The sequence below is a fragment of the Macrobrachium nipponense genome, chromosome 37, assembly GCF_015104395.2.
Source record: "Macrobrachium nipponense isolate FS-2020 chromosome 37, ASM1510439v2, whole genome shotgun sequence".
Taxonomy (NCBI): domain Eukaryota; kingdom Metazoa; phylum Arthropoda; class Malacostraca; order Decapoda; family Palaemonidae; genus Macrobrachium; species Macrobrachium nipponense.
In genome coordinates, this window is record NC_061097.1 from 38,248,248 (window position 1) to 38,263,451 (window position 15,204).

General features: G+C 36.8%; 1 protein-coding gene across 1 annotated transcript in view; it reads right to left on the reverse strand.

Annotated features, from left to right (window-relative positions):
• Positions 1-413, reverse strand: part of LOC135209156 (octopamine receptor beta-1R-like) — a 656,801-nt gene extending 656,388 nt beyond the window's left edge. The window contains exon 1 of the mRNA XM_064241817.1: positions 1-413. This exon is cut by the window's left edge and continues 555 nt beyond it. The gene's annotated coding sequence lies outside the window, so the exon portion shown is untranslated.
• Between the last annotated feature and the right edge of the window lie 14,791 nt (positions 414-15,204).

Sequence of the window (15,204 nt, forward strand, 5' to 3'; positions counted from 1 at the left end):
GCGTTCCAGCTGAGTTTCCGTGTCTTGAAAGTGCTGGAACCCACTTGAGTTTCTTCTACTTTATCTGAGTGAAATATCAAATACCTCTATTTCTCACTAACGAGAGGAAAACTCTCTATTTTCCGTCTCTCCCGAGTCGAACTACCACAGAAAAATCAAACTACCACAAGCACAGAGAATCGTCATGACATACCAAAGAACACTCGAAACATTTCCCATGGCTTTCTCCTCTTTCAAAACACTATTTCACTGGTGATCCAATTCCACGGCGCCTTCCCGCAAATAATCGTCGCTTTCTCTCTGTTTTCTCTGATGAAGATATGGCTCCCTCCCGCGCGCGTTTAAGTCGCACCCCGTCTCAAGTTCGAGTCGGTCGGATTAGCGCTATTCCTTTCACTTCCCTCACACTCGCACGGTCTACAGGTAACTGAATCCTCCGGGCAAACACGGCTGGTCCCTCCTCCTCCTCCTCCTCCTCCTCCTCGTTCTGCTCCTCCTCCTCCTCCTACTCCGCCGCCGTCTTCTCCCCTCCCACTCTCGGTCGTTGCAACAGCCCTTCACACAGGGCTCCCGCGCCGCCAACCACACTAACTTAAATGTGGCATCGTTTGACCGTAGACTTTTTCAGCTTTTTTTTCGGCGTTGTTATAAATTTATCATTTCGGCGTTTTTTCTATTCTGAAATTTTGTCTTATTATTATTATTAATTCTTTTGTCACTCATATAATTAATATATAAAAATTTTAGTTTCATTTTCATTCATTCTTCATGTCCAGTTATTAATTATAAGTGAATTGTATACGCTTTCCTTGGACCGTAGACTATTTTTAGATTTTTTTCGGCGACTTTTATCGTTTTTTTGGGCGTTTTGATAAATAATACTTTTGAACGTATTTTATTCTTAAATATTATTGTAGTTCTTTTCCATTTTTCTTCATCCTCGTGATTATTTCTAAGCCACTAGTCATTTTTGGAATGGTAAGCCTCCATTTTCATTCATTTTTTTTTATGTTCCCAATATATTTTTCATTTCCTTTTAAATTACGTTTCACTCATGTTTAAAATGAGGTCGTATACTCACCCTGCTTCTATTATCGTCGGCCTCCGATTTTCACCTCTCCGGTCTTCAAACTCATTGTTGTTTGAACTAGATCCCTGTGGCTTGTTGCAAGCTTCATGGCTATGGAAATGTCACTTGCAAACTCAGCCTTGTTTTAGAATTAATTCCTCAACACGAAACGAATCTCAGTTCTTGACAGCGAACAATTATTTCGCATTCAAGCTGTCAAAACGCCCTCTCGATTTTTACCCAGCTGTTATAGATTTAAGTTTATTACTGTATTTGAATGAAATGTAATATAACCTGTTTTTATCCTTTTGCAGTGCACGAGCGTTTTTGAGGGATCTCTCTCTCTCTCTCTCTCTCTCTCTCTCTCTCTCTCTCTCTCTCTCTCTCTCTCATTTAATTTCATTACAGTCTTCTCTCATTCTATATATTATATATATATATATATATATATATATATATATATATATATATATATATATATATATATATATATATATATATATATGTGTGTGTGTGTGTGTGTGTGTGTGTGTGTGTGTGTGTGGGTGTGTGTGTCGTCGCTCGCATTCTAGTATCCGAGCCATTTAAGCACTTTCAAAATCCAGTCGTAATATCTGGCTTCACAGCGGCTTACATAACGTTTCCATATTGTTAGTCTTCCTTTATCTAAAAAAATATATATAAATAAATAACATAAAGTAATCCTTATCTCACTGTAATATACTTTTCCCGGGTTTTAGAAAGTCAGCGGTCGTTTAACAAATGGTTTTATACAAGAATTATGTCCTTTTCATAAATAGTAAAGGATTTAGTAATATCTAACCCTCTCTTAATACCAAAATAATTAGCCTGTAATTAATTCATTTAAAAAGGTGCCTTAATCTATCTGGTCGTCATTTCTAAATAGCACATGACGCTATAAGTTTTAAACAACACAAATCCTTTATAAATGATGTTAGGAACAATCGTTTACCAATTGTTCCCTTGGTGGATTGTTGCCTCCTTTGTTTTTGTTTTTTAATTGCTGGCGAGTTGACGTCTGGTGGATGGCGTCAAACTTCGTCAGTCAGGTTCTGGAGGGAAGAACAACCAGTCAGGTTCTGGAGGGCAGGACAACCAGTCAGTCAGAGGCAGTCAGGTATGATTACCTGTGGACCAGCATGAGGCAGCGCCAGGTACTGGATACCTGGTTATTTGGTTGAAGTTGTCGTATGGAGTATGACTTTGAGTTGGAGGTCGACAGCATTGGCGTGTTTTCGTCGTCGAGAGGACGACGTGTCGAGTACGACCTCACTGGGCAGCAGCAATAGCGTGTTTTCGTCGTCAAGAGGACGACGTGTCGAGTGCGACCTCAACTTGGGCCAAGCCAGCAGTGACGTGGTTTCGTCAAGTGGTCGAGGAGGACTTCCATACTGCATCTGAGGACGAGATGGTTGTTGTATCAACTCTGTCTTGATCGTCCAGCATTCGAGGAGGATGTCCATATTGTCTCCAAGGACGAGATGGTTGTCGTATCGGCTCTATCTTGATCGTCCGGCATTGGACTGGTGTCCTCATCGTTTAAAGAAGTGTTCCCGTTTTGCTCTGACTATCATTATGCCATTGAATGGTAGATTTTATTGTTTCTTAGACTGGTTTTAAATATTAATTATTATTGTTAGTTTGTAATTTTTTTGAGTTTTTGCCACCCAGAACCTTGACTCGCTGTACATAATGTATTTAACTCTTGTAAATAAATTAATTTTAAGGTAACTTTTTGATTTTGTTATGCTCCTCCCTCCTTTGTTTGTCACCTGTCATCAGTCATTACAGCCCAATTGCTTATTATTTTTAAGAACCTGTCGATCTCGTGAGTCGAGATCGTAATATTGGCGACCTTAGGCCAGGGTTGGTTCTGTTTTGGCTGACGGGGGTGTGGCAGCATCGGGGAAGAGGATTTTGTTTGTAAAAAAAAATTAATAATAATAATTTTTTTTTTCTGTTAGGTGGGGAGGTGTTAGGAACAATCGTTTACCAATTGTTCCCTTGGTGGATTGTTGCCTCCTTTGTTTTTGTTTTTTAATTGCTGGCGAGTTGACGTCTGGTGGATGGCGTCAAACTTCGTCAGTCAGGTTCTGGAGGGAAGAACAACCAGTCAGGTTCTGGAGGGCAGGACAACCAGTCAGTCAGAGGCAGTCAGGTATGATTACCTGTGGACCAGCATGAGGCAGCGCCAGGTACTGGATACCTGGTTATTTGGTTGAAGTTGTCGTATGGAGTATGACTTTGAGTTGGAGGTCGACAGCATTGGCGTGTTTTCGTCGTCGAGAGGACGACGTGTCGAGTACGACCTCACTGGGCAGCAGCAATAGCGTGTTTTCGTCGTCAAGAGGACGACGTGTCGAGTGCGACCTCACTGGGCAGCAGCAGTGACGTGGTTTCGTCAAGTGGTCGAGGAGGACTTCCATACTGCATCTGAGGACGAGATGGTTGTTGTATCAACTCTGTCTTGATCGTCCAGCATTCGAAGGAGGGATGTCCATTTATTGTGTCCAAGGACGAGATGGTTGCTCGAGTATCGGCTTTCTATCTTGAATCGTCCGGCATTGGACTGGTGTCCTCATCGTTTAAAGAAGTGTTCCCGTTTTGCTCTGACTATCATTATGCCATTGAATGGTAGATTTTATTGTTTCTTAGACTGGTTTTAAATATTAATTATTATTGTTAGTTTGTAATTTTTTTGAGTTTTTGCCACCCAGAACCTTGACTCGCTGTACATAATGTATTTAACTCTTGTAAATAAATTAATTTTAAGGTAACTTTTTGATTTTGTTATGCTCCTCCCTCCTTTGTTTGTCACCTGTCATCAGTCATTACAGCCCAATTGCTTATTATTTTTAAGAACCTGTCGATCTCGTGAGTCGAGATCGTAATAAATGAGTATTTGAATCAACCTAAATCATTTCATAACAAATTAGAGTAGGAAGTGTTTTTGTTTATCGTTAATTGTCTGACATAGAGTTGAGTATACCTGATTTAGGGCAACAGATCAAAACTTTAAATGAAAAAGATCATTCTACCTTCCATAAGACTTGAAAGATATTTAAATCAATTTTACGATAATTAAATCTTTGAATATTTATTTTATTTTATATATAAGTTAACTAAAGCAAGCCAGCCCATAATAACTTTAATGTTTTATAATTTAATCAGAGCCAGTTTATAGTTTGAAGCTTATCATCTTGTCAATTATCGACATTTTCATTCTGAAATAAATTAAAAAGGATACATGGAAAGCAGACAAGTCTAGGAGGCCTTATAATCTTTATAAATGTCTCGTTACTCACTTCATAAGAAAACTGTAAACCATTTTAATCAACGCAACCCAATTTATAACCCAAAACGAGCCGTATATTCATTAGTCATTACCGTTTCTTTCATAAAAAGGCAACCTTTTTTTACCTTTTTTTTTTTTTATCTATAACCCATTCGTATATCACGTAGTAAAACCTCCCGGTGTAAGTATCAGGGTCGTGCCGGCGTAATAAATAACCCCGCTTCCTCCTTTCCTCGTCTTAATGGCTGAAGGAAACTCCTCAGTGAGGAGAGTTGCGTAACGGGGGAGCGTTTACTCACTCGTTCTCTCGGGCTTCCTTTCGCCTCGCATCGAGAGCAACTGGCGCCCAGGACTGAACTTGAATTCTACTGCAAGTTTTTGGTTAGTTTTTTGTAGTCATGAGAGCCCCTATTTCCCTGCTTACCCCCTCCTCCTGTCCCCACCACCTCCTCCGTTTCTTTATTCCAGTAATTCATGGACAAGCAGTTGTCACTCTTTCACTCACGCCCACACAAGTACATATAGCGTTCAATATCAACAATTACGGGACAGTTTTAATTACATTTGTCTAGATTGGGTTGGGTATCGTCATCATATATATATATATATATATATATATATATATATATATATATATATATATATATATACATACATACACACTTACATACATCCATATTGAGTAAGCAGCAGGTCTTTCACAGAAATGAGTTTCTGGCTTCATCTCAAATGAAAAGGCCACAAAATTACTTAGGTTCCAAGCTGTGTGGGTCACTTGGTAGCTTCCAGGCCTTTCAATTTGAGATACTTGGGCTCGATCCCCCTTGTGGGTCAGTGTGTATATAATATATATATATATATATATATATATATATATACTATATATATGTATATATATATATATATATATATATCTTAAACGGGTTTTTAAGACCCAATGATAACTCGTTTAAACAAAATGAAACAAACTGCTAACAGGCAACTACCCCTACCCTCATTCTGTTGCAGAATCTCTCTGGGGAGTTAGTTGAAAAGCAAACTAGGCAAATAAGCTCCCGTAATTACAAAAATATACTTTTTATTTCCCAAATTAGCTAACATTAAAATGGAACAAAATCAATTAATAAAATGAAATGAAATTAATTGACTCTGAACCCCCCCCCCCCACCCCCCCCCCCCAAAAAAAAAAAACTGTTAAATTTGCTCTCCAAATCCTATTTAAGTAAGCATCCCCTCTTATCTCATTATGACCAACTAACCATAACATTTTAATAAGTCAATAAAAGTCTTAGAGAATCCATTTTTCAATATGGTGACTTTGAACCCATCTGAAATAAAGAGACCACAATTATTACACCACTTTACCCATGAAAGTTAATCAAAAAGAATGTGTACCGCACCACACTTCTCTTTCACCAACACAATAATTATCACTTCAAAGGTTAACTTTTTCAAAGTTCTTTCTTATGTTACCTTATCCGATGGGTCTGCAACACCTCGCAACACCTTTTCCAGCCGTGTTCCACACTCTGTCACCAGCAATCAGTGAGTACCCCCTCTTAGCACTTATTCCCCATAACAAAAGTCACATACCGTTTGTTACGAACACACACATACACGCCCTAGGTTTCACCCAGCAAACACGGGTGCCCCATGCTCAATGCGTGTGATCTTCGTGGCGTCATCGACCTCAAAGTGCATTGGTCATCTTTCCTGGCTGTTTTTCATTTCAGCATCGTCGAGGAATTCAGCGCTTGTCTCTGACTTGTCTCTCACCAGAAAGAGCTGAGATTAATAATTCACTACCGTGCCTTTAAGATATATATATATCCTTATATATATATATATATATATATATATATATATATATATATATATTTATATATCTACTATATATATATATTATATATATCCTATACATATATATATATGTATCTATATATATATATATATGAAATGAATTAAATTAAATTACTGTGACTTTGTTTATATTCATTAATAATCAAATAATAATATATACTAAATATATATATATAATATATATATACTATATATATATATATATATATATACAGGGTGGGCCAAAAGTAGCCTCACAGTTAAAACAGAATAAAATAATTTATTAAACGCATAAAATGTTTTTCCAGACATGAATAAGTGGCTATTTAAGAATGAGGGTGACATGAAAAGGATAAAAATAAGTAGCATGTATTAATGGCACAGTATTAATTTTCTATGAAGAGGACTTTGAATGAGAAACAGTTCATGAAGTAACTGTGAGGCTACTTTTGGCCCACCCTATATACCGATTATATAGTATATAGACTATAATTTAAATAATAGATATATAAATATAATAATATATATATTATATTTACGTACATACATATGTATCACAAGGATAATGCCCCGCGTTGTCCAGATAGAAAAGTGGCTAAAAATACCCGATAATTATTGCTAATGTTAGGATATTCGGCTCGGCTAAACACTCACGTTCAAAATTCTAAACATGCACATGGACGCTTATTTTAAGCAAACAATGGCGAGTGGTCATAAAGATATTCGCATTTTCAAAATGAGATTTGATTAGGCGGAGACAAACAGATGTGATGTGTGTGTGTATGTGAGTGTGTCTCAACTCTCTATAGAACAAAAGCATAATATAAGAAAAAAATTATTATTTAGTTAAGTCGATGAAATCTTAGCAAAAACCACGTAAGATATTTTTAAATAAAGTCGATGAGATATTTTTAAATGAAGTCGATGAGATGTTAATACGAAGCCTCTCTCTCTCTCTCTCTCTCTCTCTCTCTCTCTCTCTCTCTCTCTCTCTCTCTCTCTGTGTGTGTGCGTGTGTATGTGTGTGTGTGTGTTTGTGTGTGTGCGCGTGTGGTGGGAATAAAGGGGACCAAGAAAGAGATTATCATTATTTCATGAAATCGTTGAAATCTTAACCAAACTGTGTGAGAGAATTTAAAAATAAATCAGTGATTACGAATCCGATTTTAACTCTCTCTCTCTCTCTCTCTCTCTCTCTCTCTCTCTCTCTCTCTCTCTCTCTCTCTCTCTCTCTCTCTTATAGAAGGAAAAATGAAGGGAAAATACTTATGTACCCAAATCGTCGAAATGTTGCCAAGCTATTTCAAAGCATTCCGAAATAAGTGGACGAGATATAAATAGATGGACATAAACAGATGCGATCTTCTCTCTCTCCTCTCTCTCTCTCTCTCTCTCTTCTCTCCTTCTCTCTCTCTCTCTCCTCTCTCTCTCTCTCTCTCTAAATAGATAAATAAATAAATAAATAAATGAATAAATAAATAAGGAATAGGAAGAAAAAATAATTGTTCATTCATATAGTTAAAATATTAGCCAAAATATATAAATGAAATCTGGATCAAGTAGAAATTACAGTATAATGGAGGTGTACCATGAAAAGAAACTGATATTATTTCAAACCAAATCATATTGTAAAAACTGAATCACTCCCATGTAGTAGGAGGGAGAAGGATCCTATTTCATGTACTAAGGGGAGAGGAGGATCCTGTTTCATGTAATAGGGGGGAGGAGGATCCTATTTCATGTAGTAGGGGGGAGGAGGATCCTGTTTCATGTAGTAGGAGGGAGGAGGATCCTATTTCATGCAGTAGGGAGGATAGAGGTCCTGTTTAAGAGATAAAAACGAAACATCGATAGCCCACAGTTAACATTGAAAAATAATTGGTATAGAAACATCAAGGGACAAAGAAACAGGACTTAAGTAAACACATCTGCAATAGGTGGATTTTGGGGGAGTTGGTCTCATTTCATCCGGCAGTAAAGGCCAAAACTATTTCTTGAAATGCTGCAACAGTCTATGGTCATTTTAATTCCGATTTCACGATAACCCAGCGAAACCTCTGGGCATTTGGGGAATCGAAGTTCCGATCTTTGAGGCGACGGTCAACCTTGCAAACTGTAATACACGGTTTCAGATTTCCTTTGAAAAGTTGCATTCGGGGATAAATTTTTGGTAGGGTTGGTGTAGTTGTTTGTGAGAAAATGGCTTTACATACTGATGTATGTATGTATGTATGTATGTATATATGTAAGTGATTACATAATAAAAATATGGAATGTTACTCCATATATATAAAAAACTAAAACTAAAGAGGTCAACCAGATTGCTTGCAGGAATGTGATGAGACCAGAGACGCTAAGATGACGTATACAATAAAGTAGTCCGTCACCTGTGGTCATTCATTTGTTTTGAAACATTAGTCCAAGCTCCCTGCTTGAGACAACTACCGCGACCTATAATTCAAACGGCCTACGTGATTAGTAATGTGTCTCATTTTGTATGTATGTTCATATGTTCGAGCTACTGTCTGCTTCCTTTATGACTTGTAACCGAGATGGTAGTGAGAACAGAACAGAATTAGCCATCATCATTGGCAGAAGCGATCAAGCCATCGTCATTAGAAGACCTGTACAAATTTCCTCTGAACTTCATCATGTAATCTCAGAGAATACAAGTATTTTTTTATACTTCGTGTTTTCTACTAGAACCGCACATCATTGCCGAATCATCATGAGTTTAACACATCGTCGTCATAACCGAAGAAGATAATACCGACTTCGTAAGTGATATACAAACCCCAAGACACTCCAATAAGTATGGAAGTGTATAACCAACCGACTTAGCGTAAGATTATCGCAAGTCTAACATTACCTCATAGGGCGCCTTATTATGCAAGGCAACAGCCCTAGTATATATATGTATATAATATTATATGTACATACATATATATATATATATATATATATATATATATATATATATATATATATTATATATATATATATGTGTGTGTGTATGTATATATATATATATAATATATATATAATATATATAATATATATATATATATATATATGTACATATATGTATGTATATATACATATATTTGTATGTATATATATATATAGATGGATAGATATATAAATAAATATAGAAAGTAAATTATATTCCCTGAAAGGTGTTATCCTTCCATATCTCTGTTAATATTTTGGGATGAGGTTGCTACCCTTTATTCATTATGCTGGTTACCACTCACTACAGTAAAGTAATTACCAAAGAACATTTCCTCATAGCGAAGAATATTCAAGAGAAAAATAAGTCATTTATTCTGCCGAATCAGCTGTCTTATGCCTTTACTCAGAGAGCTCGTCAGGTGTCCGTCAATAACCGTAGACACTGCGACGCCCTCCACAATATCTGGTCAATATCTGGTCATCAAATACTTTATATATATATATATATATATATATATATATATATATATATATATATATATATATACATAGATAGATAAATAGATAGATAGATAGATAGATAGATAGATATATATGTAAATATAAATATATATAGTATTATATATATATATATATATATATATATATATATATCTTTAGCATTCGATTTCGTATGTTTCTTTTTTCATCCAAATCCAGAAAAATTCAAAAATAGAAATTCGGCGACAGTCACTGGAGTTTACTTGTATGTTCAATAGAGAAACTCCTAATTGGTTTGGAGGAGGTAAACGTTTATATTTTTCTCTCTCGATCAGTAATGTCTCTGATTCACGATTTCGAGTTTTGGTCACAACGTTTTTCACCTAATTTTCTAAGAACGTTTCTCAGGTTGATAATTTCATTATTTCCCGACGACAAACATTTTTACTAATCTTTTCCCTTAAACGAATCTTTCTCAGCAAACGTTTATCGGTCATCTTTTTTTTTTTTCGTAAACATTTCTGTGGTCTTCATTCCTGGACGTCTCATAGTCAGCATTCTGGAGATTTTTTTAATGAATATTTCTAAGAATTACTCATTGACAATCTCGCGAAGGATGAATGACCCTTGATTATAATAGCTATTGGGATCATTATTCCCGGCTATTATTACTTACCGGTCGTCTCAAACGTTGTAACTTAAAAACGTTGCTGGTTATCAAGCAGGTATCCGTTTTTGTCTGTTGTCGGGACACTTTTCATTTGAAAACGTACTTTAATAATAATAATAATAATAATAATAATAATAATAATAATAATAATAATAATAATAATAATAATAATAATAATAATAATAATAATAATATGCGGCGCGTGGAGGAGTTGGTTAGGTCTTCAATAGACTTAAGTCAAGTTAAGCAACATTGGGGCTGGTCAGTCGTTGGATGGGTGACCGCTCTCCTCGGCGTTGATTCCTTGGGAAAGGATCTTTACCATAATTTCCTCAGTCTACTCAGCTGTAAATGAGTACTTATCCCTGATGGGGGTAGGGGGTCCAGCTATGGGTTAAATAGCAAAAACTCAGGCAATGATGGAAAGAAATGAAGGAATAAACGACAACGACGTAAATGGAACCTCTGGCAACAGAGGAGCTTCGTCGGCAACCAGGTATTCAACCCAATTGAAGGGGAAGACGGTCAGGTACTTGGAGGTCGTCATCCAGCAACTGATCACCACAACGAAAGTAATCAACAGCCTGAGATTGGAGCTACAGAGGCAAAAAGGAAGAAATGGACTAGAGAAAAAAAGGGAAAATAAGGAAATATGGAGATGCTACATCAGAAGCAACCCGACGGAGAGAGGATATAGAAGAAGATTGATCAACATCTGGAATGAGAGGAATAACACCCCCCAAACAGAGCAGAGGCTGGCAGACCAAGTAAGGAACATAAAGAAAAAGAACTGGCTCTCCCCAACAGAAAGAGAAGAACTGGAAAGGGAAATGTCACACGACAACGAATTACACGAAGACGAACTGAGAGACGATGCCACAGAAGACGACAGGGAGGATGAAGTATCAAACAACGACACACGAAGAAACACCGACGAAGTAACAGAGAGGACGGAATGGGTAGAAAAAACTTAGACAATATGGATGGAGCCAGATACAGAGAGAACAAAGATCCCCTCCATGAAAGCCTACAACACCAAGAAATTAAGGGAGAAAACAAGTGAGGTCAATGAAATAATGGGCCTAATACACACCACCAATATCACAGAAACAAATAACTTGACATATGCAGGAGCAAGATTAGTAGCAGAACTGATGGGGATTCGAAACACCAACACCACCGTCACAACCAACCCACAGAAACCAAAACAGCAATCCTTTGGAAAAAGGCGCCTGGAAAAGCAAATCATGGTGATGAGATCTGACTTGAGTAAACTGAAAGAGATGGCAGAAAAAAGGCTAAGAAGCAAGAAAACCAGGGAGGAACTCAACGAGAAATACAAAGTACAAGAGAGGGGATAAACAAACACAATAGAAGATGTAATACAGAGGCTTAAGGCCAAAGCACACAAGATCCAACGGTACATGAACAGGAATAAGGGATACCAACAGAACAAACTATTCGGAACCAACCAGAAAAGACTATACAGCCAACTAAGAGGGGAAGACAACCACCAGAAATTCCTGAAGCCGAACCAAGTAAGAGACTCTGGGAAAACATATGGAGCAATCCGGTATCACACAACAAACATGCAACATGGCTCCAGGAAGTCAAGGAAGAAGAAACAGGGAGAATAAAACAAAGATTCACGGAGATCACGACAGACACAGTCAGACACCAACTAAAGAAAATACCAAACTGGAAAACCCCAGGTCCCGATGAAGTCCATGGATACTGGCTCAAAAACTTCAAGGCCCTACACCCACGAATAGCAGAACAACTCAGCATTGTATCTCAAATCACCAAGCACCCAAATGGATGACCACAGGAAGAACATCCTTAGTACAAAAAGACAAGAGTAAGGGAAATATAGCCAGTAACTACAGGCCTATCACCTGCCTACCAATAATGTGGAAGTTACTAACAGGTATCATCAGTGAAAGGCTATACAACTACCTAGAGGAGACAAACACCCATCCCCTACCAACAGAAAGGCTGCAGAAGGAAGTGTAGGGGCACAAAAGACCAGCTCCTGATAGACAAAATGGTAATGAAGAACGTTAGGAGAAAGGAAAACCAACCTAAGCATGGCATGGATAGACTATAAGAAAGCCTTCGACATGATACCACACACATGGCTAATAGAATGCCTGAAAATATATGGGGCAGAGGAAAATACCATCAGCTTCCTCAAAAATACAATGTGCAACTGGAATACAATACTTACAAGCTCTGGAATAAGACTAGCAGAGGTTAATATCAGGAGAGGGATCTTCCAGGGCGACTCACTGTCCCCACTACTCTTCGTAGTAGCCATGATTCCCATGACAAAAGTTACTACAGAAGATGGATGCCGGGTACCAACTCAAGAAAAGAGGCAACAAAATCAACCATCTGATGTTCATGGACGACATCAAGCTGTATGGTAAGAGCATCAAGGAAATAGATACCCTAATCCAGACTGTAAGGATTGTATCTGGGGACATCAGAATGGAGTTTGGAATAGAAAAAATGCGCCTTAGTCAACATACAAAAAGGCAAAGTAACGAGAACTGAAGGGATAAATAAAGCTACCAGATGGAGCAACATCAAACACATAGATGAGACAGGATACAAAAATACTTGGGAATAATGGAAGGAGGATATAAAACCACCAGAGATGAAGGACACGATCAGGAAAGAATATATGCAGAGACTCAAGGCGATACTCAAGTCAAAACTCAACGCCGGAAATATGATAAAAGCCATAACACATGGGCAGTGCCAGTAATCAGATACAGCGCAGGAATAGTGGAATGGACGAAGGCAGAACTCCGCAGCATAGATCAGAAAAACCAGGAAACAATTGAACAATACACAAGGCACTACAACCCAAGAGCAAATACAGACAGACTATACATAACACGAAAGGAAGGAGGGAGAGGACTACTAAGTATAGAGGACTGCGTCAACATTGAAAACAGAGCACTGGGGCAATATCTGAAAACCAGTGAAGACGAGTGGCTAAAGAGTGCATGGGAAGCAAGGACTAATAAAAGTAGACGAAGACCCAGAAAAAATTATACAGAAGACAGGAGAAAAAAAAAAAGACAGAAAGAACAGAGGACTGGCACAACAAGCCAATGCACGGACAATACATGAGACAGACTAAAGAACTAGCCAGCGATGACAATTGGCAATGGCTACAGAGGGGAGAGCTAAAGAAGGAAACTGAAGGAATGATAACAGCGGCACAAGATCAGGCCCTAAGAACCAGATATGTTCAAAGTACGATAGACGGAAATAACATCTCCTCCCATATGTAGGAAGTGCAATACGAAAAATGAAACCATAAACCACATAGCAAGTGAATGCCCGGCACTTGCACAGAACCAGTACAAAAAGAGGCATGATTCAGTGGCAAAAGCCCTCCACTGGAGCCTGTGCAAGAAACATCAGCTACCTTGCAGTAATAAGTGGTACGAGCACATCACCTGAGGGAGTGATAGAAAACGATCAGGCAAAGATCTCTGGGGACTATGGTATTCCAGAACGGATAGGTGATACGTGCAAATAGACCAGACGTGACGTTGATTGACAAAGTCAAGAAGAAAGTATCACTCATTTGATGTCGCAATACCATGGGACACCAGAGTTGAAGAGAAAGAGAGGGAAAAAATGGATAAGTATCAAGATCTGAAAATAGAAATAAGAAGGATATGGGATATGCCAGTGGAAATCGTTACCCATAATCATAGGAGCACTAGGCACGATCCCAAGATCCCTGAAAAGGAATCTAGAAAAACTAGAGGCTGAAGTAGCTCCAGGTCTCATGCAGAAGAGTGTGATCCTAGAAACGGCACACATAGTAAGAAAAGTGATGGACTCCTAAGGAGGCAGGATGCAACCCGGAACCCCACACTATAAATACCACCAGTCGAATTGGAGGACTGTGATAGAGCAAAAAAAAAAAAAAAAAAAAAAAAAAAAAAAAAAAAAAATAATAATAATAATAATAGTAAAAAACTACTCTAACAGAAGAAAACTTACTCTTAACAAAAAATGTACTTTAACAAAATATGAGCTTTATCAAAATATTTACTTTAACAAAAAGATTTACTTTAACAGAAAAGGTACTTTAACCAAAAGAGTAATTTAACAAATATTTTGCTCTAACAAAAATGTTACTCTAACAAAAAAAGGTACTTTAACAAAAAAAAAATAGTAATTCAACAAATAAGCTACTTTTAAAAAAAAGGTATTTTAACAAAAAAGTACTTTAACAAAAAGGTACTTTAACACAAAATGTATTTTAACAAAGAAGGTACTTTAACAAAAAGTTATTCTAACAGACAACGATACTTTAAACAATGTATTTTAACAAAAAGGGTACTTTTAAAATTGTATTTTAACAAAAAAATTCCTTTAACTAGAAAGTTACTCTACCAAAAAAGATTCTTTAAGAAATGTATATTAATAAAAAAAAAAAGGTATTCTAACTAAAAAGTTACTCTACCAAAAAGGGTAATTTAAGAAATGTATTTTAAAAAAATACTTTAACAAAAAAGTTACTCTAACAAAAAAGGTACTTTAAGAAATGTATTTTAACAAAACAAGCTTTAACAAAATTTTTGCTTAAACAAAATATGTACTTTAACAAAAATGTACTTTACAAGAAAGGTACTTTAATAAAAAAAAAAAAATTACTCTAACAAAAAAAGGTACTTTTGACAAAAGAGGTACTTTAACAAAAAATGTATTTAGAAAAAAAAGTCCTTTAACAAAGAATATATCTTAACCAAAAAAAACTAAAAATTTATTTTAATAAAAAAAAGGTCCTTTAACAAAAAATATATTTTAACAAAAAAAGATACGTTAAAAAATGTAGTTTAACAAAAA